We start from the raw sequence: 23,791 nt of genomic DNA on the forward strand, positions 1-23,791 counted from the left end.
GGCAGCATCTCACCCATAACTTCCACAGCCTGGGTTTCACCACGGCACTCCGTCACTGAGCCTCACTGTGACCTGCAGAGCTGGCCCCGCTGGCTGTGCCCGGGCCATGGGAGCAGTCTGTGCTGGGAGCAATGCTGGCAGCAGTGCCACGCTGGGAAGCTCTCAGCACCGTTGGCTGCTTCTTCCCCAGGCTGTTCCCCTCCCGCTGGCAGCCTAGCAATGCACGGCCAGTGCCTTCCAGCAGAGATCACCCTGCTGAGTTCTGCCAGCTGCTTACACCTCATTGCTCCTGTGAAGTCATCTCCTCCAGCAGAAACCCTGCGGCCCTGGGCAATGCTCCTGCACCAGGACGAGTTGTTCCTGTGCTGCCAGTTGGTACGAGCCCCAGGGCAGCAGCAACGCCCTGAGCTGGGGCTGGGAGGAGGCTGTTGGCAAAAGCCATGCCACCAGAGCTCGGAGATTTACGCTGCATAAGGCCGACTTCACCCGCTTCCCTAATGTATGGAAATGTCACTTTGCTTTAACTCTTGCTCCGAACTTCTGTCCTCCAATCAATGTCCAATTTCCTTCCCAGGATAAAGCCGTACATTATTTTTGGCTGACCAATTCAGCTCAGGGCACTGTAATTTCTCCCCGTGCACTCAGAGGACAAATGCTTCACCGTGACTGCCTCGGAGCAATGACAGAACAAGCACATTCCTAATGACTGGCAGAGTCCACACGAAATATATTAAATATATTAACTCTGGCACTCGCTGGGTCTCAGGAGATGCTCTGGAAGCTGTTCACCACTCTGACTCCACTCCCCAACGCCGCTCTGGGAGGGGATGGTTCATTGCTCTCTGTCTCTGCTCGGAAATTTCCCTGTCCCTGCTGGAGGTCACCACTGTGTGTTTGCTCTCAGCATCCTGGCTGGCAATGGGGTGACCCCACATCCACCTGCCAGCAAACTCCAGAGGCAACTCCCAGAGCTTGAGCCCAAAGCCCACACAGCCTGGGATTTGTCTTCAGTCTAACAAACAACCCCCAAATACACTGAAAGATAGCAACCCTGAGCAGCATCTGCCACGTAGGCTGCTGCTGGGAAGATGGGAAAATTGCCCTTTGTTCTACAAAAATAAATCTGAGGGAAAGCCCTTTACAAGCAGGCAGTGTTCCCCGGGGTCTGCCAAGGACTTCACAGGCATCGCCGTGAATAACAGTTTTATCTGTAGAGTTTCATTCAAAATGAAGCCTCAGACGGGGCCCCAAATTATGGGGACGCTGTGAAAATGGCATTATAAACTATTGCTTTTTCTCCACAAGCAGCAGTGAAGCGCAGGCCAGACAAAAGCTAGCCTAGACTCTAAATGTAATAAATAAGTCAGCGGAGCTGATAAAAATAAAGGATGAAATATAATTCAGCCACTCAGTGACAGATCCCATCTTAGCTTTGATGTAGGGTCTGTTGAAGCTGTCATTGCTTCAGGAAATTAAAGAATGAGCCCATTAGTGGGGATATTTAAAGATGTTCATATTAAGATTATGACTTCCCAGACTCAGCTCGGGTGGGGAACTCATGTGGTCCCACAGCCGCTCCGCACATCCCCACACCAGGAGGGAGGAAAGGGGCAATAAAGAGCCCACAGCCACCCCAGCACCTCCAGCTTTGCCCAAACCCGAGCTCTGCGATGTGGGAAAGCTCCATTTCTGGATCGCCATGGCAACGGGAATAATTGGCCTCAACCTAGAAGCAAAGTGCCATGTGGGTCAATGGGCAACAGCGGGAGCTGGGGTCGGTGCCACGCAGCCAACGCACGGCGCTGGGCATCGCCTGCTGCTCTCAGCCATTCAAACAAACAGCACTGCTGGCAGCGAGGAAGCCGAGCGCATCGCAAAAGCAAAGCAATAGAATGAGAAGTGAGGATGGAAGAGGGAAACGCAGCTGAAAGGCAGGTCGGGGGGAGCAGCGTGGGGAGGGCTGGGCCACGGCGAGCTCAAGGACAAGGGGATGCCGATGGAAACCAGCAGGGTGAGGAGGCTGAGGTCTCTGGTCCTGGACTGTTGAAAAAAGTGATGGATAATTGTAATTAGCTTTTAGAATTTTTAATTATAGAAGAGGTATAAATAATCACAAAGCACAACTTTGCTAATGAGAGTCCTTGTGCTAAGAAACACAGGGATGCATTTGTTAGGGAGACTTTGAAAGCTCTGCTGTTAATTAGGTGTCTCACCGCCAGCAGGGTTGCAGGAGAAGGAGAAACATGTATACATTTAAATCAGACTCATTGTGAGAGGTATCCAACATCAATTATGGGATAGCAGGGTGCTAAAATGAATGCACTTTGTAATTAGCAAGCAGTGCTGAAAGGCAGAGAACAGCCTTTGCTTCTTCTCCGGGTGCATTTCAGAGGCATTGAGCCCTGGTCAAGGCCTGGGAGCTGAGCTGCATTCCCCTGCTGTGGGCATCCCAGGGGTTGGGACCACGCACAGCCCCCCCAGGGCACTGCACTGCTCACCATTAATGGGAGCAGAGCGAGGGAAGCCTCGATTAATTTAATTAACTGGGAGGCCAAAGCCCGATCCCCAGCCCAGTGATGCTGCATCACAGCACTGCTGGGACAGGCAAGATGCTGTGGTAGGCAGTGGGTTCAGCCACGCTTTGGTGGTGCCTCTCTTTGAATGCTGAGCTGCTGTCTGAGCCAGCACTTCTCTTCCTGGAACTGCAAAATGGCCAAACAAAACGGGAGCAGCTTGAGGCCTCTGCTGCTGGCACTGCCTTTCTGCTGCCTTGCTGCTCATAAACAAACAGAAGAGGAGATGACAGAGACTGGAGAAAGGTTTTTTTGCTGTATATACGTCCTCAAGATTTTCCTTTCTGACTACAAACTGTACGCCTTGCCACAGGAGTTTATGCAAGCAATTACGTTTAGCTTGTATTTGGCTAAATCTAATGAAGCAATGATAAACAGCTCAGCATTTTCTTCCCTAATGAATAATGAATATTAATTTGGCTGTCAGAGAAGAGCCTCTGCTTGCTGCGCAAGAGCAGATTTCCCTATTATAACCTGGGGAGAGGATGTGTTTCACCAGAAAATGTGGCATTTTGGGAAAATCTGCCTCCCTCCCTTTCTTATACCTGCACAGGGGAGAGCAGAGGCAGCTCTCTGCCATCCGTGTCTGGTAGAAACTCAATGAAGAGCTCTGCCTGGATTTGCACAGTTAAGGAGCAACCAAAGGATGCTCAGTTCATGCAGCCCCAACAGAGCAAATCTCACCTAGCTTGTAGGGGATTTTCCTGCCCTACAACTTGCCCATTGCTCCGTACCCCATTTCTTCCCCATCTTCTTAAACAGAATACCATGAGACACAGGGCAGAATGGCAGTGCTGTGCTCAGCTGTGGGCCAACACCTCCGCTGCTGTTCTTACATATGGGACGCTCACGCACGTCCCAAGCATTACGATATAAATCGCCACCGACCATCTGCTGCACCTATCGCCAGGCAGGATTTACAGCAGCATAACAATGACAAATTACACAGAGAAATCACAAAAAGTGCCTCATGCGTCTTAAGAAACGTGGTGAAAGTTACCTGCTTCCAGCTGAAACACCTTTTCCTATCTGTAAATCACCGACTCGCTCTCTTAGATTGGATACAGCTGGAATTAACATCTGTGGCCCACAGGAAGAAAATTTCAGAGCAACCAGTGCTGGAGAGACAAATCCGAAGCGTAGTGAGCCATAAGCTTTAAGTACAGCGAGGCAGAGCCCTGGAGTAGGGAGGGAAGGCAGTGAATTCTTTTGCATCAATACACAGAACGACGTCTCGGTGAAACTCGTAAATAGCTGCGAGGTATAAAATGGTTCCAGGGACCAAACGCCCATCGCTCTGGAGAGAGCAGCACTGCAGCATCTTAATTCTGCTCTTCCTTGAGAACTAAGTGCAGGAGTAGGGCGTGAACTAGTGCTGGGACCAGCATGGAGCGACTGCTTTGTATGAGCACACACTGGGGATGTCCGCACCCACTGCAGCTATTGCACTGATGCTCAGGGTGATCACCCCCAGCACAATGCCTGTTACACTCCATTAAAGTATAATGGGAAACCAAATGTGCTGTTGTGTATCAGTCAATATCGTTATTCTCTTTTGGTAAACTGGGATATATTCTGTTTTCACAAGAATAATAAAAAAAAGCATCACGGCAACATCCTGATATTGAATAGAGAAGAAGGAAACAGAGAGATGGAAAGGAATACGTGAGGAGGCCGCTGTGGCTGCACCCCTCCTGCTGCTCCCATTGCCCATACATCACACCACCCCCATGCCCATGTCCAGACCAGTGCTTACTGAGCACATCCTCACCATTCTCGACCCCCCCAAGCAATGCCTGTGCCAAAGTTCCTGCTGTACAGCACAACTCTGCACCATCCCCACACTGAGCTCCGAGCACACCAGCACATGGCTTTCCCTCTCTGCCTCTTTCTTCTCATCTTCCTGAGCAAAATATCAAAGCGCAGCCCTGGAAAAGAAATCTGAGGTCTTCAGCTTGCATTCATCTACCGTTTGATGGGCACTTTTAGAAGCTCAGGAGGTGCTGTGCTGCCATCAACATGAGAACCCTGGGGCCAAAGCCATTGCCACCAGCCCCATGCCAGCCACCACCAGAGATGACAGTGGGCACAGAGAGAGGGAGAAGCAGTATAAATCCACCTCCTCCCACCCCACACTGCCCTCATGCACCTCAGTGGGGAACAAGGAGAGAGGCACCGGAGAGGGCAGCGGCTGCCTTGGTGCTGGTGCTTGGAATGCACTGAAACGTTTGCACGTGGGTTTGAATTTTGTTCTCTGCAATCCAGCTCTCCCGGTGAGCCTGCAGCCCGCTGATACTCAGCACTTCAAAACTGTGCTTTCCTTGGGAATCAGCCACGGAACGGATGTGCTGGGCTGGTGTTCTCACTGCCGTGCTTGTGACTGAGTGTTCCTGAGAACAAAAACGAGGAGAAAGAAGATATCCTTGCCTGCACAAATACAATATGCATTTCAATTCCAATAAAATTACAGCAAATAGAATCTGCAGCATTAGAGATAAAAATGGTAATGAGTTTTAATAGTTGACTTTGATTTCCTCCATTGAAATTGACTCCAGGAGGCTGATATGGCATCAGGGAGGTGCTGGACCCCCACTTGCACATCAGACAGCTGCAGGCACACTGGGGTCGAGGAGTGGCACAGGGCTGGTATCGGTGCTGGTATCACTGCTGCACCCACGGGAGAGGCAGCAGCCCTGCAACAAGACTGGTTATTGATCCTGAGCAGGCTTTTAATCAATAACCTGGGCAGTGACCCAACTCCAGCCGTGGGCAATGAGTATTGTGCTAGGCAAGCACCAAACTGACCATAGGGCAGGAAGAATTGGACTCCATGACCTTCTGTGTGGGCTGTGTGGGATGGAGAGTTTGGATAGGAATAAACATCTTAATTAGCTTTATTTCTACTTCTAATGAGTGGGAGACCACGGCAGTACCACTGCCATGCCATCGATCTTCCAGTGCACTCTTCCCATGCAATGTGCTGGGGTGAGCACCCCGCTTCCTCATTCAGGGCTCCCCACTTGCCTTGATCCCTGTGGTTATCTGCTTCCTTCTCCTCCTTCACTCATTTGCCTTCTGGCTCTGCTTTGTCGAGGAGGAACATTTGATGCCATTTCCAAAAGGAAGCGCTGAGCACAGAGCTGAGCTGACCTCGGCGCCCCGACGTGCTCGGATGCAGACATGTGGGTCAAATAGCAGGAGGAAACCTTGAGACATTCCTTTTTTGTTGTTGTGTTCAGGGAACTCAAGGGCGAAATTTGAGCATCAAGGGAAGAATCACTCCTGGTCTGATTTGTGAACATCTCGTTGAGACGTCTGGGATCAGATCTGAAAATATTTTAGTGATGCAGAGAGTGAATCGGGGAGTCATCTGGGTTATCCACCCCTCGCTGAGGCTGTGATTGAAATGTTTGTGGCTGAATTTCAGGCAGGAAGAGCAGCGCCGTCACACCCCGAGCATCGACTCTCATCTTTATACCCCAGGATCTCCTCAGCCTCGCAGCAAGGCTGAAAGGAGCATTCATCATCTTCGTGCACGCTCTCCTGGCTCCGACCCAAGCATCATTGCTGGTGGATGCTGTTGGTTCCCAGACTGCTGGCATGCTCAGATGGAAGCGTTGCGTTCCTTCCCTCCCTGCTAGCCAGCTGCCCAGAGACAAACCGCCCTCCCCTGGGGCGCACATTATAAATGCTTAAGCAAATTAGCCATAAATAGAAAACGTAACATATGGGTCTGTAAGATAATGTTTCATTATAAATTATCATATTCTCCAGGGAGATACGCCTCTTCCCTTCGCACCAAAGACTTTGAGTTTCTTCTTCTGTGCAGACTGCAAGTTTCTGCTCTCTTTTCTTCCCCGTAACTGTTTCTGACGCTGCTTGGATGCGGTACTCTATTTCTTGAGTGGGGAAATTGGGATATGAAATTCACTTCAACCGCAAATCCTCTTGGATTTAATGCTCTCTCATGAAAGAAAAAGTGAATGCGGTTCTTTTCTGAACGAAAGCACTGAAGGTTACATTTTGCTGCTTATCCACTCGACAGGTAAAGCAAGGACAGCAAGACCTCTCCGCAGAGCTGTGGGATTTCACCCTGTGCATGGCCACGCTCGGTGCTCACAAGCAAGGAAGGAAGCAGATTGGTGGTTCCATTTCTGCTCTGGATTTGAACAAATCCCTTCCAGATTGACTGTGCCCACGAGTTATTCCCCCCATAGAGGTCAAGTTCCCTTTTGCTTCTGCTTGGGTTGAGACGTTCAGGAGGAACCAACTCACCTCATTGCCATGAGCATGCTGATATGGAGCCATGCCCTTGGGACCACACGTGGCAGCATCCATGTGCTACAGGGGAGCATCTGTTTGCTTCTGTGCCGATGATGCATGGGACTTGGATCACATACACACATCAGCAGAGAGCAGATCTTTTCCAGATAAAACAGTGCACACGTAGACAGATTTCACAGCCTGAAGTCTCAGCATAGCAAACACTTTTCTACTGCGCACATATATGATATGTGCACCTCCACACAAAAGAAATTGAACTAATTTGAACCACTTCAAATGAGATTATTATAGACTGAGAAAATTCACCTGCCTTAATTGGAAAAATCTTGGCACTTGCACCCCGAAGCTAATTGATGTCATCAAAGCACTGAACGAGCCCTGATTTTGGTAGTTACAGCCACACCTGGCATCTCTGCCTCTCCGTAATAACCAAAGACTTTGGGGAAAGAAAAATATAAAGTAACATCTGCTGCAATGCAAATATTTGGGAAGATTGTGGCTGCTCGTACCAGAGCCCACTTTAACACCAGCGGGCGGAGCGCTGCCAGCAGTGCCCCTGCAGTCGCAGTGAGTCTCCAAGCACTCACAGCAGACGTGGTGAGGGATGCTCTGGAAGCCCAGAGCTTCTGCGAAACCTCTTCCACGTGCTCAGCTCAGCGCCCCAGAGCACATGGGATGTGGAACCCTCAGACCTGGGGGGGCAGCGGCCATGCTGATAAGGACAAAACCTCCCACCCACGACTGCATCAAAATGAGTGCGGATTTAATTAAAGCAGAAACACATTTAACAAGCCAGCGGTGTTGCAGACCCATTTCCTGGTAGGATTATACAGGAGAGAGCGGCTTCCCCAGCAGCTGCAGATGTGCACTCACACTTAACTTGCAAACACTTCAGGAAAATAAAATAGAAGAAGCTACTGAGAAATGGAGCAGAGCTGCACCCCCAGGTAGGCAGGGATGATCCAAATCCCTCCTGGTACCAAAATAAACCTGGCAGGGAGGGATGCAGCAACACTGGGAGCCTGCGAGATGCCTTGCTGCCCTGCCCTCCATTCCTCACGCAACGCCATGCCTCGGGAAGGAGGATTTGCAGTGGCTTTCTCAGCAGAGCTGAAGGGTTTAGAAGAGATCCTGTTATGTTTGGGGACAGGTGACTTAACTGGGTCAGATGGCTTTGCTCTGAAAAAGGCTTAAACCTAAGCATTAGCCTCCTTAGCAAGTTTCCTGGCAAACTTCAAAAACAGAAGAAAAATATGCAAATGCAGCTCAAACTCCACCCTCAGTGCAGCTCAGCAATGTCCCTACTTGCAGTGCTGCCCAACGAAAGAGTCCAGCACCACTTCCAGCACAACGCCCTGAGCTCTCTCCCCATGGCACTGCACATCCCTTGGGTGCCCGTGCTGCCCTGGACTCAAACGTGGCCCTTCCCCTGCCTTAACGGACCCAGGCATTGACCAAGCTGTCCCTGCTGCATCCCCGGCTGGAGATGAGTGTTAAGCAGATCAGCTTAATCACTTTAAATAAGAAACAATCAGGACTTATCCTCACAGTTTGCAGGGCTTTGGTTTACTGATTCAGGCAAAAATAAAAAATAAAAAATTATACCCCTGAGGTTTTGTGGGGAAAAACAAATGAAGAGGAGGAAGTGGATGAGGAAAAGCAGGATGGTGGTTGCAAAAATGGTGGGAAAGCAGCTGCTCCTGCTTGCAGCGTGGTGCCCTTCATACAGTCATAGACTCCTTTGAGTTGGAAGGGGCCTTTAAAGGCCATCTAGTCCAACTGCCCTGCAATGAACACCCACATCTCCACCAGGTTGCCCAGGACCTGATCCAGCCTGGCCTTGCACACCTCCAGGGAGGTAGCATCCATCACATCCCTGGGTAATCTGTTCCTATGCCTAACCACCCTCACTGCAGTAGAATCCATGCAGCTGGGGACATCAGTGCCCCCTCGTGCTGCCCACTGAGCCCTCAGGGGACACACGGTGATGCCTGCACTGCTTGGAGCTGTCGGTTCCTTCCAAGACTCTGACAGCTTTGAAGCAATGAGGACAGGAGCTCCATCGGGGTGCTCACAGCCATTCCCTTCCCTTCAGGAGCCCTCTGCACCCATGCACGATTTCAACCAAGCAGGAGCAGAGGCAAAAATCCATCCACCACGAGAACGGGCGCTGAATTATTCATCCCATTCCAGCCAGCATTAGCATGCTGAGCACCAGCTCAGTCCTAAACCAACAGCACAGATGTGGCAGAGCACAGGGCCTGAGCACAGCGTCGTACCCGCAGCGTTAATGAACTGCTCCGAGTGTAAACACTGCGCACATCCAGGAGAGCAGCCCGTGTGCACGCTGCACGTCTGTGCAGAGCAAACATATTATGCCATTTCTTCAGGCCTTTCATTCCACATGTCATTTTTTCTATATAAGTATAGGTTTACACGAGAGGTAATTATCATCCTTTCAAAGCTCTTAGTTCTGAGTAAAATGAGACGGAGTATTATATCTGTAATATAATCGTAAATAAAACGGGCCGTAATAACCCCCAATTAGCACATTAAAACATGATGAAGACTCGTTTCATCATTCCAGTGTAAACAAAACCTCCAGGAACACCTTATATTGACAAGGCAGCACCGGTTGCTTCCCTTGAAGGGCACAGCAAACCAAGTTTTCAGGCTCAGTGCTGCTCTATAATCATGCTGACAGCAAGGAGCAGAGAAGGGCCTTCCTGTGCTCCACGCCTCCAACCCATCACTGCGTCACGAACCGAAGCCTGGCCACGTGCAGAAGCACAGCCCCGCGGCCGGATGGTTTTGGGGCTGAGGGATGGGGCACCCGAGTGTTCCTGGGGCACAGCCTGGGGTTGGTTCCAGGGCACCCGGCTCTCTGCAGACCCACGCAGAGCAAACAGAGCCAGGCCTTTCCCAGAGCCGCGATTGCAGTCCCCGAGGGAGACTCATTTCCAAATGATCTTGTTAGACATTGTTAGAAATTGATATATTTGCATAGCATGAATGTTAAAACTCAGAAAGAACTCAAATGCCAATTAGAACCACTGCGTGTTGTTTTTTTTTTTTTTTTCTTTCCCCTCTTAATTAATCAGTCATAGAAGAGCAGCTCCAGGTGTTTTTCCCTGACTAAACAACAGCACAAGTCTATCGTTATTAATCTTGATGACCCAAGTGCCATCAGCATATGCAGATTTTCCTGAGGTGAGAGCAGACAGGGAACGGTGGGGCAGTGATGCTCTGGGTACCACAGCTGGGATAACACAGATGTTAAAAACAGCACCTATGGCAGCGAGGGAAGCCAACAAACAGCTGTAAACCCACGTCATCATTTTTAAATCACACAGATAACTTTCTTTTCCATTCTGCTCTACAGAACAGGCTGGGGGATAAAAAAAAAAAAACAAACTATTTTCTAAGGATTGGACCACTATTGGTGATGAGTTTTAGGAAAATGGCTCTTTTGGGTGCTGAGTAGCCCAGCAACCTGGCTGGGGCTCCTGGTTACGATACACAACATGCATGCTGCAGTTGTGATCATTAATGCAGGACGGTGCATCACAACAAACACTGCATCTTAGAGGCTTTGGCAGATGCGACACCCTGGCTGAGGCATGCCAGCTACTCCTGGGACCTCACACTGCACACACTATCAGCCAAAACCCTGGAATTTCCTCGTAGAAAGCAGTGAGAAAGCAAAGAGTCAAGCAAAACATCCTCAACTGTGCTCAGAGGGAAGCAGCATCGCATGTGGGCATGCAGGGCTGGTGTTTGGAAAGCCAATGGCACTGCACGTCTCTAGGGGGAGGGGCAGACAGAGGGACCCCCCACCCAAAACACATCCCCCCAGGTCTGGGTTCATGCATGGCTGTTGCTGGGACAGGAGCAGAGCTCAGTCCTCACTGACCTCCCCACGCAAAACAGGATCAGAGCTAACAGGCAGCACCCAATTCTTGCATCCTACTACAAATACTTCAGCAACAACAACAAAAAAATAACAGCAAAAACTAAAAATCTCTTCCCTAGGGAGAGGTGCAGATAGCATCTAAGATAAATGTAAAGAGAGAGAAGAAAAACGTCCTTCCACTTAGAAGGTAGCGTTTCAGATATGCAAATTTTTTAACACATTTTTGAAATCCTGTCCTAAAAACACTGTTAAATATTAATTATATTGCTATTTATAAACGCATACATAATTAACGGGAAAAATTAATGTAGCAAGTGTTGGTGAAGAACTTTCTTCCAAATATTTGAATAATGAAACATAATTACGTTTCGATGGGAAAATGTCAGAATCGCACCAAAATGTTTTTACATTATTGAAGTTGAAATAAACCCAACATCTCACTGGGAAATACCAGCACCTGGTGATGCTCTGCCACCTGACTCGCCGAGTTGTTGTGCACTCTGCTGCTTTAGCACAGTAAATGCCACAGGAGGGGATGCTGTTGGTACAACACGTTGTGTTCTGTCATTGTGAGCATCGCTGTGATCCTGCTCGTGGCTCATGAGTTCAATGAGCGTTGAGCTGAGCTCCATTAGGTTTGCTTTGCAGGGTCATGGGGAAGGTACTGTACGTCCCACACCACCCCCAAGGAGCCCACCCAGCCCTGTTCCCACCTTCCCAACCCACCATCTATCACCCATCCAAGCCCATAAGCCATTTTAATGCTTCTTTCCCCCTTTTGCCTTCAGGGATGGGGCAGCTTCGCCCCTCCCAGCCTTGTCTGTGGGAAGACTTCATGAGAAATTTCACAGACAGACTTAAAGTACCATCCAACTTTGCTGCTTTTGGTAAGATGTCACGGAATACAGATGCCAGGCAGCTCTGCTGCTCGAATTCCTGACCTCTGCTGCGTTTGAACCACAACAGGAACACAGACACGCTCTAATTAAGGATTAGGCTGGGGAGAAGCATGGGAGATGAAAGGAAGGGCTGTGTTTGATCCCTGGCTCTGTTGGCATCCCTGGGGTCAGGACAGCGCCGGACCCAAACAGACCCACCGCAGCCATTTCTAAGGTTTGCACACCAAAAGCAATGCGGATCACATCTTTCTTTCCAGGAGGACACAGGACATGCTTTTGCACTTAGTCAGAGGGCGTTCCTATCTTAAAAGTGAGATTTGCTCCAAGGGAACAATGAATTCCGAATAAGTTATATCCAAATACTCCTTTTATACCCCACTGCTTTGCCCTGAGAAGTCCTTGCTGGCTGCTCTCCTGCTGGCACAGACTTCATCTCTGGCATAACCAAATGGGAACTCAAGGAAATTACTCCCTATATTAAAGGAGAAGGGTATTTTTTTCCCCTCTCCTTCTGCATCCTTCTTAATGAACCTTCACACGAAGGCCAGCCTGCCGTTACCCACTCATCCATCACACATCCCTATCTGCTGCACGGGTTGACTAGATGAAGAGGTCCATTCAATTTTAGAATGAGGGCTATCTGAGGAGAAGCAGGCAGTCTTATTTTATACAGAAATCTTATTTTTCTCCTCTAAAAGAACATGAAGTTCTCTCCATCCTGCCCAGACAGGGACGAGGCAGCAGCAGCACTCATGGCCACGCATTGCAGATGCGCCCATAGCAGCCGTGCTGGTCCAGGCTCCTGCTAACACTGCAGAGCTTGTGCTGTGCAATGCCTGCCTGGCAGTGATGAGGAGGTGTAAACGCGAGGAATTTAGTAGAGCATGTGAAAGACATGCCATCAGATCATAAATTTTTTACTGTAATGCAACCTCTATGCAGATCTCAGCCAGAGGCCAGGCTCACTCATCCATCATTGCTGTGAAAAAGGAAACTTCCTCAAACTTTTCCACATTCAAGAGATTTTCTGTTTGGTTTCCTAGTTTGCTCGCTTTCTTAATGCATAACATGACTGATTATGTACAAAACCTAATGTTCCAAAGGTCTAACTTTCTGGAAGATTCATGGCAGAGCTTCTCTATGTTTTCCAGAAAGGGAAGTGTATTTATTTACTGCACTTTAAGGGAAACACAGCATCTCAAAGCCAATTCCCTAAAAGAGCTCATCTGTCCTAAGGCACTCACTAAGAATTGCTTCTGCTCAGCTTATATATTACCATATAAAAGAGAGGGGGGAAAAAAATGACCTTAAAATTTGGACAGATGTCTCTGGTGGGTTTTTGTTTTGTTCTCAGAAAGAAGTCACGAAGTCACGCACGCAGCCCTCCCCGATGGCATCCCAGCCACCAGCCCACGCAGGAAGAATCCATTATTCAGGCTGATCTGCTTTCATTGCCAGAAAGCAATGGCTGTGTCACTGCCTGAGCGTCTCTGTGCCCGGCTGCCAAGAAATGCCCCTTCAGATCTGTGTTTATCTGTAAGGTCTATGCAAGACAGCCCAAGCCGTGCCCCGGGAGCAGCGAGCAGCACTCTCAACCCCTCCTCTTCCTCAAAACATTGCAGGTGATCAAAAATGCGTAATGAACCGCGCAGGCAGCTCGAGATTTATTTTAAAAGGTTAAAGCAAAACAGATCAAAACATCCTTTATTCTACAGCCATTTCCCAAACGTAACACGTTAGCCCTAAGGTAAAAATCAATGTTCAAAGCCTGTACCAATTTTCAGAAAGATAAATGCTATGTTTAATGCTTTACAGCAGTGATTGTTCAAGAAGCTGTCCTTGGTGTATATGAGACGGTACCAACATTTCCCAATTAATGCCTGCACTTTGGTAATACAGCCCTCGACTGGTGAAGGGTTTGAGGAGAGAGGCTTTAAAAGGAGATGAAAACAGGCGCTCTGCTTTAGAGTGATTGATGCTGATGGCTCAAAGGCCATCGCCTGCTCTCCTGGCTCCAGATCCAGCTCCCACTGCCATTCCCAGCCCCGACCCATGCAGCACCCCCAGCTCTCCATGCTCTGGGACCTCTCAGCGCATCCCAGCCCACACCACGCTGCAATCAACGGATCCCACCCCAGTGGTGACAAATTCCCCCCATCTCTGCTTCCGACTGCAAAACAGAATAAAAACAGAGCAAATCCCACCCGGCACACGCCTTCCGCCTCTCCCTGTATAACAAGAGAGCAATTTAACTTTGAACGTATCGCTGAAAACCCGAGCACAGATACGGGATGCCATAATTAAAAGCCTGCCCTTATCTGCAGCGCGCTGCGGTGCGCCGACGGGTCGCAATCGGTCTCCCCGTATCAGCAGGAGTTTGTGCTGCTTCAGGGTGCTCACACGCAATCCCTGGTGAAGAGTGAGATAAGGGATCCAAACAAGGGCTCCTTTTAGCCTGCGGCAGTTTAATTACTTGTTGCTTGGCTGTCTATTCAGAAAGACAAGAGGTATGGATTCATCTCTTTTTTTTTTTTTCTTAGCTGATTCTCAGACACTTCCTTTACCGTGGCAGGGAAAAGGAGGAAGGGAAATGCATCCGTGCATTCTGCAAAGCGTCACTGGGGTGGTGCAGCCCTGCGTGGAGCGCTGCTCCCCGTGCTGCCCTGGGACACAGCACAGAGCTGATGGCAGAGCTGGGCACTGCACCCTCCCTCCCTCCCTCCCCAGCAGGAATTAGCAGCTAACAAACAGTCCTCCTCCCAACCTGAGCGCACTCTGCCTCTTTAGCCACGTGTTTCCTCAGCTAAAAGGTTTCTTTTATCCCCTCCCACCCCTCCTCCCCCATCTTCTTGATAGATCCCAAATACAATAATAGCATTTGCAGTGATAAAAAAAAATTAGATTGCATAAAATTAATATCGATTCAAATTAAACCATTCGTCTCCTCTCACTTCCCAGCTCCCCAGGTACAGTTATTGCATCAGCTGCAATAAGCCAAGTAGAATTACAAGTTTGACTTGCAGCTTTTGGTTTCTCCCTCCCCACCACCAGTCCCCTCCAAGGGAAAAAGGGAGAACCCCCTTCTGCTGAGCACCCTCTCTCAGGGCCTCTTGGGTGCCCAGGCAGCATGGAAGCACCCAGAGGACCCAATCTTCCCCATGCAGCACTCAGTGCTGGGTCCCTCCTGCTCACTCCATTCCTTTCACAGCCTTCTCCTGGCAATAAATGGAAAAGGAGGAAGGAGATATGAATGCTTCTTGAAATTAAAGAGTGCGTATGGTCTTGAGAGTGTGGGAGAACATCCTCAGGGTCCTTCATCCTGGCTGTCACTGCACCAGGTCAGGGGCAGCCCCATAACCAGAGCCCCAAACAGGAGATGGGCACTGCCAGGAGAAGAAGCAAGCAGAAAGCAAAGCAGGTTTGATAGGAAATGACTCTTTTGTGGAGCTGGGCTTCTCCAAGGGGAGCCCCTCACTGCAAGGCAGCCTGACCCAGCATGGGATGCACTGGTGAGGTTACAAGCAAAGCTCTCCTGGCTCAATGAACCTCCACTTTTTGGAGAAACCATTCCAAATCAGCTGTCACACTGAGCAGGTGAACTGCTGTAAACTTCTGTAAACTCCCTGCCTTGGAGGCAGGGCAGAGTTCTTAGAATCACTCTCACCAGGCAGATGTGGCTCTAAGCTGCTATGTAAATCCCCATGTAAATGCTTCAGGAGGGAGCCCAGCTCCATGCAGGCACTCAGCACAGCTCTGCAGTGGGCACCTGGGGACCTGAGGAGCATCCCCACCTTCTCAGAAAAGCACAACAGCCCAAGCTCACCCTTCTTACATGTGATATTCAAGAGTCTCAGGCACACAGAGCAATGGAATTAGCAGAACTGGCTTTGCCACAGCAAGCCTGAGCAGAAACCAAGAGCTAAGGCTCATGGAAACCTCAGAGAGAAGCATGGCTAAGGGCAGACTGGCAGCCCAGCTCTTCCTCTTCTTTTTTTTTCTTGGCTCCAATCTATTATGAGCAGTTACACTCACATCCCTCTTCCCGTGCCTGTCAGCTATTCTTTAGCTCAGCCTCGCTCCAGACTATTCTCTGATGCCTTGTTGTCCTGAAAAGTGAACATGAATTACTGCCAGCTCAAATTAGTGTCTTTCCGCGCAGGGCGAACAGAGATGTTGAAGTTGGGGAGGAATCTGGATCTTCAGATCTTTGTATCTGGTTTAACTTATGTTAAACACCGCATCATCACCAAATTCCTGAGAAAGCTTTTAGCATTTTGGTTGCCTTTAACAGGAGCCCCATTCTGCAGGGGGCAGTTCTGAAGGATGCCCATCCAAAAGAGATGACCAGAAGCAGCATGAGCAAAACCCCAAAGGGAAATTCAACTCCATACACGAGTCAGACACGAAACAGCAGCCACTGGAGCCTAGCTGGAGGCACTGAGCATGGTGTTAGGGCAGAACTGTGTGCAGCAATAGGAAAGCTGACACAGACAAAGGCTGTCCTGGCCAGGAGGTCCTGAGGATAGCTATAGAACTGGAAAGCAAGCAAATAAAGCACCAGCCTGCAATAAGATAATGGCCCCCAGAACACTCTGATGGTCAGTGAACCGCTCCCACAGGAGTCCTCTGGTTCGTATAATAAAGTATTGCTGAGATACTTCAGGGAGATGGAAAACACCATTGGATTTCTTTGCCCCAACAATCCCAGCTGGGGGGCAGAGAACCTTTTCTCAGGGGCATCGATGGATTTTATCAGTTATGCATTTGATTTCCCAGGCTTAGCAGCTAATTAGCTACATGATATGACTTGGAAACAGCATTAAGCTGCAAACTAAGCCAACAGAAGCCAGAAACAAACACAGTTTAATCCAGATTTTGTCTAGTTATCTTCAATGGCCTTCCCAGGCTGCCCTCAAACTTGCAGGGGGGTACGTGCACTTTATTGACCAGATAGATGTGCATTTCCAGAGAGATTACAGCCACATTAAAGGAATTTTGAAATCTGGATTATATCCATAAGTAGTTCTTAATGACTCCTTTGCAGCTGTTACAACGCTCGTGTAAATACCGAGCTTATATTTAAGGCTCCATTAATGAGAAATTTACTGCACTGTCTATAAGGATTGGATCTCTCCACAAATCCTAATACATGGGTTGGCCCTCCTTTAAAAAAAAAAACAAAAAACAACAACACAATGCACCCCCTGTTCAGCTCAGCTTCTGGGGTCCATAGCAGAGCACTGGGGGCATCCTTGTGAGAGATGCCCGAGTCCAAAGGGAGCCACAGAGCTGCTGCCAGCTCAGACTTTGAAGGGAAGAAACCAGAGATCACAGCGAGCAGATTTTATTATTATTATTGAAACTTGACAAGCAAATATAGCATCAGAACCCTAGGAAGATTAAACAGAAAAAAAATGAGTTCCCTAAACTAATGAAGTACTTGAGCTCCAGGGCAACAACGGTTAATAGTGCTTCTATCTCAACTGAAGAGGCAACAAAATGCTGTTTAATTGTAATTTTAAATATGGATTTGAGGCTCTTACCCATAAATCATGGAGTCAGATAAGGGCTGCGTGTAATGACAACTTGTCAGGGGACAGAAATAAAACTCATCTCAAGTACTTTAAGATGAAACGCTCCGACTCAATGCGCTGTAAGCTTCAGGGGAGACTTCAGCATCTACATGAGCCACCAGCCCTCTGAAGCCCTTGGCCGTGATAACCAAGCCCATAAATTAACTGCAGCAAATCACAAAAATCAGAAGAGGTCGGAAAGTGGTTTTTCTACCCAGTTTCAGTGAGAGGAATGTCAGTAAGGCAAAAACTCAGTAACCAGACTTGCATTAGAACATAGGGATCTGCATGTAAGGGTTGGGCAACCCATGCAAGAAGACCTGCAGCCCAGCCACCTCCTGACCTCACACTGCACTCAGATCAAAGCTGCCCACAGCGGATTTTGGTTCTGTTTTACCACTGGATTATCCTTCACTTAACATCCCTACAAAGGCTCAGCCTGCAGCTCGCTGCCCAAGAAGCTCCAAGCAAAGCCAATGGGGCGCAGGCAGCACCCGACCATCACAGCTCCTTCCTGCAGGGAGCCTGAAGCACTTCCATCCCCCAGCACAAATGGGCAGCGAGGATGTTGTCATCTCCAACGTCCTGCTCTTTTCGGTGGCTTTTAATCTTTTTATCCATCTGTAAAATTTCTAATTAACTGAAGTAACTAACCAGCGTTGCATGAACTCAAACTGAGAATATTACAGTCAAATACATAATTAAAAATTTCTGCTGCGTTGCTTCCTTCCGCCTGTTACATAAGTTACTGCACGTAGTACAAATGCCACAGCCAGAAACCCAATTTGGATTATTTCTGTTCTGCTTCAGCCACAAGGAAGCACCCCCAGCCCTCACCCCCACTCAGCCCCCCCCCCAGCAGCTCTCCACCTGCGCTTGCTTTGGGCAGAGCAGTGCAGGGCCGGTGCTGTGAGCAGCTCTAAGTGGTGGGAGGCAGCAGGCTGCAGCCCAACAGCACAGGCTCTGCTGGCAGGCAGAGCTGCAATTAGAGCAAAGCACACACTGGGCTCTCTCCTCCTCAGCATTAGCCCTGGAAAATATTCTGCAAGGAGCTAACAGCTGCTGGAGAGCTGCAAAGAGAACTGAGCCTGCAATGGGGGCAAGCCAACATGCCAGCCTCCCTCCAACACATGCATGTTCTAGTGACCCACCTGCCCCGAGCTGCACAGAACCCACCAGATGCATCACCCGCTGCCCCCTGAAAACCCACACAACCCCCAGCACGCCACCACCTACCTAACATCAGTGCTTGCAGAGGATGAGCAGCTCCAGGAGGCACAAACAGGCAGCCCTGGCTCTTCCCATGCGTTTAAATCACCTCCAACCCAACCAAGCTGCAGTGCCTGCCCAGCAGGTTGGATGCCGTGGGCTCCCAGCCATCAGTGCCAAATTGACCCCATCTGGGAGGGGAGCACAAGTGGGGATGGATGGCTGAGAGCCTCGTTGGCCCAGGTGCTGCTGGTTCTGCTGGTGCTGAGCCCCTGCACTGGAATTAAAGAGCTTCTGTGCTGACTGAGGCTGTCATTGTGTTTGGCTGCTAAGGCAGCACGGTTTGCTTTGCAGGGATTTTCTTGCCTCGTAGACCAAATGGTGCTTCAAGTCCTGCTAGCTGTAGAAAAGCCTTCTCACTAGCAAGTGTGACTGATGGGCTCTCTGTCCGTCCCCACTGCTCTTTCCATGCCACCACGCACGGCTGCTCCTTCCATTTCACATATTCACTTTGCTCAGCACTGCATTATGTGCTCTACATCCACGCTTTGCTTCCCGTAGGCCTGAGTAAAGGTTCTGCAGGACGAGTTCTGTGCTAACAGCCACGGTCTGCAGTGGACTCCCATGTTATATGAGTGCACTGGTGAGCTGCAGGTCCGTGGGATGCAGGAGGGATTCTCTCCACACTCCCTTTCCAGCCACGCAGGGTGCACCGTGGGGGGTATCTGTGAGTTATGCCCCCACTCCTGGCAGTGATGGCCTCTAAAGACCTGGCTGTGCCCCGAAGCAGTGTCTTTGTGAGGATGCTGTGACTGCTGGAGCTGCAGACTCCCACCCTGGGGTGTTGCACCCCCAGGATTGAGCTGGAGGGAAGCAGCTGCTCCTGGCACGAGGTGGGCTGGGTGTTCTCGCTCCTCTCAAAATCCTCTTTAGATCAAAAGGCATTGGACTCGGACTAATTTCAAAGCACCTTCTCACATCCCCAGCGCAATCTCTCGACTGAGCTCTAATCCCTGCAGCTGCCAGGCAATGCTGAGCACAGCCTGGCACATCCTGGTCCCCATTGCCAGAATTATCCGCGCTTGGAGCCCACACTGCCTGGCAGAGCTGAGAGGGGCACCGTGGCACACGCTGTGGGATGGTCACACTGATGGGTGACACCTAGGAGCAGTGACAGCACCCACAGCCCCAGGTCACTGCGCCCCAGGCTGCCCAGCACAGGCACAATCTCACACAGGAGTGTTTTACAGTTCTTCACGACGAATTATCTGAGGGTACTTCAAACTCCGGTGCTATTACGCCATTATCTGTGCCTAATTTTCCATTCCATCCCCTAACATTTCAATTTCCCCCTTCACTGATCTCCTGCTTTAATAGCTCTTCCAAACTTTGTTTAAGTTGAGAAGTGCCCCTTCGGTTCTGTTCCTGCTGCTCCTCTTTCCCTTCCCCACCTCCTTCCCCTCAGCCACATTTCTCTGCTCAGGGGCACAGTTCCCACATCCCCACTTCCTTGGGAATGTCCCCCCTTGCAGTCAGCCCCAGTTGTGTCCAGGGAGTGAAAGTCATGGATCTGGTGAACCTTTGCTTCCTCTCCATTCTGCAAATCCTGAAACTCAGCCCAAGCTGACAATGCGCTTTTCTATCCCCAGCGCCACTTGGAGAGCAAACTGTTCCAAGTCAATTCAGAGGGTTACAAACACGATCAGACGGTCTCCAGCAAAAGGCACATCTTTTTGGCCTTTTGTCCTTCCTCTTTGTGACCCATGCGATGCGCTGAAGCCTTTTGGTTCTCTGCCACCCACGAGTCGCTGCTGCCTGCTGGCTTCCCATGGCCCCAAAGAAAGGATGTTCCCAAGCTTGAGCTGCCACAGGGCTGTGATTCCCCACAGCATAGGATCTCAGTGCGTTGTCTCACTGGGACCTGGCTTACTCTGTAGGGCCTGCACCATGTGCCAGTCTTCTTAGGCACTGTGGGTACCACAGAAAGAACCACACGCAGCTTTTTTCACCTGGCTCGAAGGGGGAGAACTGCTCAGCAATGGACTCAGCAGACGATTTTCTGTGCCTCTCTGCTGCTCCATCCCCTGCTGGTTCACACCTCGGCAGAGGTGTTGGGTCCCTCACCCGGTCGCTGCCCTCTGATGGAGGAGAGGAGGTTGGGGAATCAATTACGTGACACCAGACAGCGTGGGAACCTGCCTGTCCTGAGGGGAAAGGTTGAGTTTGTATTTTCGATGTATCTCTGGCTCTTGCTTTTCAGCCCGCGCCACGCGCAGGGTCGGTGGGATACAGCAGTGCTGCTGAACACACGATCCCAGCAGGAGGGAGCAGTGCTCTCATCATCACCAAGCAACGGGACCAGGCTGCTGATACCCATCCCCACCAGATCCACCTCCCAAAAAGCTCTGGGAGAGCAACAGTGCAAAAATCCCCGTGCAAAGCCCGAGTGGCTGCGTGCTGCGGGCTGCAGGATGCTCCCTGAGCACCTCTCTGGGCTGATTGAAAGCAAATTGGCCAACATGGGGCTTTTCTTTATCAGGGACTGTGGTCGTGGCTAATTGCTTCAATGTACAGGTTGATGGGCTGTTACACGAATATTGCTTTTCTCATGGCTTCACAAAACCATTTTACAAATGGAGTTGGCTGCGATCCGCTGCTGTGTTTGTAGCTGCTGGTCTGGGTGTCAGCACAGAGTCTGAAGCAAGAGGAAGGGAAATACGACTGAGAAAGAGATAAGAAAAATAAATGTCAAGCTGTGCTTTTTTGCAGACTGAGGGCAGAATGCTGGCAGCCTTACGAGCTCCGAGCAGCAGGGGAAGGCAGTGCCAGGCTGGGTCTGCCCAAGGCCCTGAGCCATGGCAGGGTGGAGAGGAGCTCCAAGGGAAGCATGCAGCAGCTCCCTCTCATTCTGAAGGTAAAGATGGGGCGAGTGGCCTCCAGTTCCCCCCAGACCCCCACAGCCCCGCTGTGGCCCTGCACTGCTCCTTTGTGTGAGTGTCAGCCCATCCTGCCATCTTCAGCATCAGCACGAGGAGGATAATAATAACCCTGCAGGAACTCCAGCAGTGTTTGGGTCTGACAAGGAACTAAGATAAATGTGAGTTCTCAGTTAATATCATGCTTGGAGTATGAACAGAGCTACGGGAAGGATTTCAATCAGGTAAGTTTATTAAAAATATATTGACTTGTCATTCCTGGCAGAAGCGAGGAAAGTCTGAGAGCCCCGGGGATCGGATCAGAGCAGTGCCAATAAAACCCAGACAAGATCTAACCTCGGCAGCCCTCACTTTCTGCTTCTGCTCCCCAGCTCCCATTTCTCAGCCCCTCAGCAAAGAGCCTCTCCATGTCCGCCCATGGGGAGCAATGGGGTTTTTGGAGGGAGCCCTCCTGGCCTCCCCATCCTGGACTCACTGCTGCCAGCACATTCCGTGTCCTCCTGCACAGCGCAGCTCCAAGCTCTTCCTTCCCAATGCCCTTCTGCCATAATTCAGCTCTCCGCTGAGAGGCTTTGCTGCTCCAAACCTCTTATTACCACAAATTGCCTTGCAGTAATAAACCAATCTCTCCACACTCGTTATTTATTGGGTGTACCTGGGTGTTTCTGAATGCCACAGCTGCAGCTCCAGGGCACGGTGCAGGAGCAGGGGCTGCTCAGAGCCACCCACCCTCAGGATGCTGCAGTGCCCCGAGCCCATGGGGACCTCAGAGCACCTCAAAGCAGTGTGAAACGTGCAGTTCTTGGCTGGGAGAGCAGTCAGCTCGTGTGACACACCTAAGCTTTTAATAAGGAATAGCATTCAGCATAGCACATTTCCATCATTTATTGAACTGAAGTGCCTTCTATCGCTTCAGTGCTGGGCCCTGAAGCCTGTCCTGGGTGATTTAAGAATGATCCATCAGGAAAATGATGCAGACAGTGTGTTACATCCAGCCAGGGAGCCACAGGAACCACAGTCACCCAGACCCAGCCTCAATCCCCCAACCCCTGCCAACCTCAGAGCCCGCAGCGGGGACACTGCTACTGCCATGCCAACGTTCTGCTTGCAGCCTGCAGCCTGCAGCCTGGCTCCATCGGGGCACCACTGGGTCCCCATGGGTGGGGGTCCTTTTGCTCCTTCACCAAAAAAAAAACCCCAAAACAATTGAATTGATCTGCACCCAGATCCCGACAAAGTTGCTTGGTCGGTTCCTCTTTCTGGAGGAGCATTGTTGTGAGCTGCTGCTTACCACCTAGCCCTGGATAAATCAGGGATCCGTTCTTCAAAATAGCATGTTGATTGATGCTTAAAATATCCCCAGTAATTACTTCGCCCCGGTATAATTACAATAATTAAACTTGGATAACGCTTAGTCCTGCTTTTTAACAGAGCTGTGCGCTGCGGCATCAGCCTGCTTGTGTGTTGTTTCCCGTCCCGTTCTGCAGTCTCACCCTGCTGCCGGCTGACTCAGCTCTGCTCGCTGCTCCTCGTGGGCAGCAATCCAGTGCACGAAGCCCCAGAGCAGCACTCCCGCATGGCATCGCTGCCCGCAGCCGTGGGAGACCTGCGTGTGCTGCTCCTTGGCCCCAGCTCCGGGCTGCACGGCTCAGCACAGTATTTCTCCTTTGTTCCCGCAGCGGCAGTTGGGGCCGGTGAGTACTTTTCCAGCTGTGATGAATAGCAGGGAAAGGAATGAGATCCCAGTGCTCTATTTCATGCCCTGAAATCCCACGTGTGTTTGGAAACCAACGGAGTTCCCCACTGATCTATGCAGCACCGGGGCCATTCGCATTCCGTCGGCTTGTACGCACTGTCACGGTGATTTAAGATGGCAATTTGACCCTAAAAAGAAAAGCATCTCATTTTGTCCCTCCCTCTTTTCCCATCTATTTTCCCACACAAGACAGCGTTGGAGCAGGGCTTGGCTGGGCTGGGGATGAGCACATCACTGCTGCAGGAAGGGTTCACCACCACCAGGAGATGAAACCAGCAGCCATCTCTGCTTCAAAGCTGCACTGAAAGAAGGCTCTTCACCTTTCCAGGTCAGACGGTGCTGGAGGATCCCAGTCGTGCCATCCCCACGCTGGGGTGAGACAGCCCACGTGTCCCACGAAACCCAATGATCCCATGGGGTTCTGCCTCTGCTGCGGGGTCTCAGGCTGGCACGGTGAGCTGGGGATGCTCCGGGTGCCTCCTGCCCTGTAACCCCAGATGGGAGCACAGAGGAAGCGAGTCACGAGCCGGCGCGCGGTTCTCATATCAGTTTTAATAGCAACATCAGAGTACTAAATATACACAGGGAAATCGGTAGAGGGTCGCATTTACAGTGCTTCCAAATACACAGCTTCCAAGTACAGAGACA

At 50.3% G+C, this 23,791-nt stretch overlaps 1 long non-coding RNA gene across 1 annotated transcript; it reads right to left on the reverse strand.

Annotated features, from left to right (window-relative positions):
• Nucleotides 1-367: 367 nt before the first annotated feature.
• Nucleotides 368-19,093, reverse strand: LOC109370850. Its single transcript, XR_002121305.2, has 3 exons — nucleotides 18,479-19,093; nucleotides 3,574-3,751; nucleotides 368-2,040 (listed from the first exon to the last, which is right to left on the reverse strand). It is a non-coding gene; the product is annotated as an uncharacterized LOC109370850 (long non-coding RNA).
• Nucleotides 19,094-23,791: the final 4,698 nt, after the last annotated feature.

This window comes from Meleagris gallopavo, chromosome 23 (assembly GCF_000146605.3).
Source record: "Meleagris gallopavo isolate NT-WF06-2002-E0010 breed Aviagen turkey brand Nicholas breeding stock chromosome 23, Turkey_5.1, whole genome shotgun sequence".
Taxonomy (NCBI): Eukaryota; Metazoa; Chordata; class Aves; order Galliformes; family Phasianidae; genus Meleagris; species Meleagris gallopavo.